Here is a 5,103-nt window from a genome sequence, read left to right as displayed (position 1 = left end):
GGAAGAGCTGTGTTAACAGTGGTCTTCAGAAGCTCAGTCCCAAGCTCATCAGATAGCAGGTGAGAAGACGTAAATGAATTCTAGATGTTTGGTGGAGGCTGGTGTGAGGGGTGTGTCTCGGCCACTGAGAGGATTGGCTCATGGTCAAAACAAAACAAAACACAACAAACAACAACAAAAAAACAAATTAAAAAATATCTTTAGACATTCAGGTGGGCTGGGGCAGGAAAAAGCTAATAGAGTTCTTGAGACCAACAGACTGAAGAGTCCACATGTTGATCTTTTTACACAGTGTGGCCTTCAGAAACAGAATATTTACATGCTCTTGTACTCACACATCCCGGGGAGGGAATGGGTTGGGACAGTTTGTTGTTGTTGTTGTTGTTGTTGTTTTTGGCTTGAGGGACACTGCTTATAAAGATAATCAAGGTTGGTAGAGAGATTTCTTCAGGAGCATTGCAGATGGTGGAGCTACCAAAGGGGTATTTGGACCTCAGGTGCCCAAGTGCAGGGAAGAAACTTTTTTTGATAATTTAGAGCTGCATGCTGCCTGTCAGATGCCAACTGCATAGGAGAGTAGACAGAAACAAGTGTCCTGTATAAGTGGATGTTTCTTTGTGGAAGCAGACCATAATGATTCTCACTATAATTGTTATTCAATAAACACACATATTGTGATTGCTTACATATGTGCCAGGGTCACCTACTACTTACATTTGGACCTTTACCGACTAAGGAACTGAAGTGTTAGCTAAAACATGAAATGACACTTGAGTAAAGTATATCCTAGACAAATCTGCCATTAGTTTCAGGGAAATTTCTACATAAAACTATATAGTTTCCACCAAATAGTATTTAAAATAGAAATTGACAATAGGCAATGTCTGAAGTTCTAGGTATATACAGCAACAACTATGTACAAAGAAGAAAAACTGCAAAAAACCATGATTATATGATGTGTGAATAGTTAGGATAGACAATGACGCCAGGTGGTGCCTTGGTGTATAATAAGAACAGTATGTCAGACGATAGCAATCAATACCAAAGAGAAATCAACATACATTCAAAATCGTTGTTACAGTGTTAAGCTGATTATCTACTTCAAGTAGTTGAAGCAGTGGGATGAATTTGTCAAGCAGCCTTTATTTTTGTCTTTTGGAATGCAGAGCTAGGTATAAAGGTTAACTCGTGTCTTATGTTGCTTGTCATTCCTTTCCTCAGCCGTGGATTTCCAGGAAGAGAGATATTTTTTTTCTTATAATCTTTTAACCATGCTATCAATGTAATTTAATTGCACACACATATACATAAATACATAATGTACACATAAAAACATATACACAGATGTGGATGAGTACACAGATACACCTTTCTTATATTACTTGAAGGCAGCAAGTGCGTGAAACTTGAAACAGATCCTTTTAAAACAGATTCTCTTGTGTCACATCTATCTGTACCTCTAAAGAAAAAGCCTGGTCTATAGTAGTAATAGTGAACCTTTGAGGCCTTTTAATGATAACATGTGCCATGGGTTTGCCACCACTGGTCTATAGGGATGACAGGAGATTTGTCAGCTAAAATATTGGGCTGAAATATTGGGCTTGGATAACTCCTCAGTGAGAAGTTTTCTAGGTCTCTGCAAATTAGAGAAGTTTGTTCTCCATAAATCATTGGAGACAACTTCCATGGTGAAGCACACTCATATTTCATTCTACTCAGTACCGTTATTAAAGCTTCAAACTTTTAATCTGTTGGCTGAGAATGCTTTCACATTTTGAGTTAGCTCTTTCATGGAGGGATCATTAAAACATGACTGCCTCGACTTCTTCACAAAATCTATAGTTTTCAGTTCCTTTTACCATTCCATAGAAAATTCATTCTTGGAGATTTTAATTAAAATCTTCTTTAAGCCTCCATTACTTAGTACTCGCCCTTTTTTTTTTCAAGAGCCATTTTCAATTGTACCTCCTCAACAGACCATTGGCCTGAGAAATACGAAGTCCTTGCTTCTCTGAAATTCTCATAATAATTCTTCTTTAACCCTTGTAAAGCACCTCCAAAGTATGGAGGTTAACAATGTAAACTCTACGGTCACCAGGTTTGAATCTTCATTCTCACACTCTGTTTGGATGAGTTGTATAGCCTGTCTGAATTTCACTTCCTTCCTTTGTACATTAGAGAAATCATAGCATCTTTCATCTAGAGAGGTTGTGAGGATTGAAGGACCAAATGCTCACGAAAATTCAAGTCAGGGTATGTGACAAATGCTACAAAAAATTAGCTTTCATTTCACTACACATGTATTGTATTTCTGAATCTCTTGGGTTTTTCTTATGCACGCATACTTTGCACAGTGCGTAGTCCAAATGTGTACCTTATAGGACAGACAGGACCAGACTATTTTAGCAGAATGTAGGGCCAGTACTTCAGGCATATTCAAATTAGGATATGAGGATTCTAGGAGACTTGTGGAAAGGAATGCACTTGTAGGGTAGGGCTGAAAGTCAAGGAGGCAAATGCTGTCAAAGAGGCAACTTCAAGCAGAATTCTTTGGGCTTTCCTCGAATCATTTTTTAGCCTAGATGATAAGGGTTCTTACCTAAGACTTAGTCTGAATGAGTTCCATTAAAGAATTTAGAAAAATAAGAGAACTGTGTCAAGGACATCTCTGAAATAAACTGAAGGCAGATGTCAGCCTTATTTTATACTTAAGCTGCAGTCTGATGCTATAATTTTCCTGTTTTATTAAGTTTATATTATTTTAGACCAATTTGGTCTTTATGTTTCCAATGTTCAGCCAGCCCATTTCCCCTGATGGTCTCTAATAACAGTTCAGATTTATTAACAAAGATGCATTCCAGGGGCATGGATTTAGCTCAGTGGTTTCGCCGCCTGCTGCGCAAGCACAAGGACCCAAGTTCATTCCCTGGTACCAAAAAAACCAAAAAACAAAAAAACAAAGATGCATTCCCATAGTGGAACTGCATTGAATAAAATGAAAATAGTGCCACAGTCAAAATTGTGTCACTACCAAATCCATTCATGACAAGGACAGAGTAAAGAGTACTCTTCATCCCAAAGTTCCCATAAGAAGAGGAGCAGACTACAGTTAGCTCTGAGACCCAGGAGCCTTGATGTTAGGTAGCCTACACTTTCTGTACTGTACAGATTTTAGAAAATTCAGTGGAATTCATGTGGCCAGAATAGGGCACAGATGGAACAATGACTACATGGTGTCTAGAGGAACCTGATTTCCCAGCACATTTTTGATTGTACAGCAGAATCTGGGAATTTCCTTAATTAGATGAGGAATGTAAGGTAGGCTGGGATCGCGTGGTCTGCAGAAGGACATTCGTCTGGAAAAGGACTGCTATTTTAATACTGTGTGAACTGAGTTTATGAAGCTCGAGGCAAAGTAGATTATATATTTTCCACAAAGCTATGTTTGAAACCCCTTGAGAACAGAGCCTGCCATGGCCATCTGTTCTTATTCTGTTTGAATTGCCATAATAGAATACCACAGACCAGGTAGTTTAAACAAAAGGAACTTATTCTCTCACAGTTCTGGATGCTGGGTGTTCCAGAGCAAAGTGTTGGCAGATTTAATTTCTTTTGGAACCTCTCTTCTTGGCTTCTAGATGACTGTTTTCTTGCTGTGTCCACACATTGTTTTTCCTTTTTCTTTTTTTAAAAATTAATTTTATTGGTACATTTTAGGTATAAAATATAATGACATTCATCACTGGAAATTTGTACCTTTACATAATCTCTCCTGGTTCTTATTTTTTTCCCCATTCTGCCCTCCCTTCAACCCCTCCATCCTTCCCCATTTACAAAGACTTTGTTTCCACTTTTTCATTTTCTCATATTAATTCCATTCCCTTCTTTCCTTTCCCCTACCCCTTCAACTTCACCTTCCCCTTTTCCCCTTTTCTTCCTATTTCGCATTATCTATTATAGCTTTTAGTCCTTATTTACACTTTCAGTTTCTCACACTAGAGAAACCATTTGGTATTTACACATGTGTATCTTATTTATTTCATTTAAGAGTATCATCTCAATGTGCATCCACTTAGCTATAAATATCTCTAATTTCTCATTTTTCATGGCTGAGTAGTACGCTTTTATTTTTAAAAAGCACATTTTCTTTATCCAGTCTCCATTTGATGGGTAATTGGGCTGTTTCCAAGTTTTAGCTCTTACAAACTGTGCTGCTATGAACATGGGTGCACATATATCACTGTGGTATGATTCTTTGAATTCTTTGGGGAAGATACCCAGCAGGAGAATAGCTGGGTCAAATGGGACTTCCAGCCCTAGTTCTTTGAGGTATCTCCATACTGATTTCCACAGTGGTTGCACCAGTCTACACTCCCACCAGCAGTGGAGCAGGGTTCCTCTTTCCCCACACCCACGCCAGCATTTGTTATTGGTTGATTTCATGATAGCAGCCATTCTTTCTGGGGTGAGGTGGAATCTCAGCACTGTTTTCATTTGCATCTCTCGAATGACCAGTGATGTTGAACATTTTTTTATATGTTTATTTGCTATTTCTACTTTTTTGTCTGAGAAACATCTGTTCATTTCAGATGCCCATTTTTGGATTGGGTCTTTAAATTTGGGAGGTCTGATTTTTTAAAGTTCTTTATAGATTCTAGATAGTAGACCTTTATCTGAGGAACAGCAGGTGAAAATTTTTCCCCACATTGTAGGTTGTCTTTTCACACTGCTGGTGGTTCCTCTTGCTGTGCACAAGCTTTTTAATAAGAAGAGATCTCATTTGTTGATTTTTTTGTGCTATTTCACAGGCAACTGAGGTTTTGTTCACAAAATCTTTTCCTACACCAATGTCTTCAAGAGTTCTACCTAACCACTGTTCCGGCTGTTTTAGCATTTCTCTCTTAATATTTAGATCTTTAATCCATTTCAATTTTAGTTTAGTGGATGGTGAGAGATATAAGTCTAGATTTAATCTTTGACAAATTGAAACCCAATTTTTCCAGCACCATTTATTAAAGAGGCTATCTTTCCTCCAGTGAGGGTGTTTAGCTCTTTTGTTGAAGATGAGGTGGCTGAGTGTGTCTGGCGTTGTTTCTGCATCTT

Source organism: Heterocephalus glaber, unplaced genomic scaffold, assembly GCF_053883595.1.
Source record: "Heterocephalus glaber isolate CG9 unplaced genomic scaffold, H.glaber_assembly_v1.0 deba00001553, whole genome shotgun sequence".
NCBI lineage: Eukaryota > Metazoa > Chordata > Mammalia > Rodentia > Bathyergidae > Heterocephalus > Heterocephalus glaber.
This window is presented reverse-complemented; position numbering follows the sequence as displayed.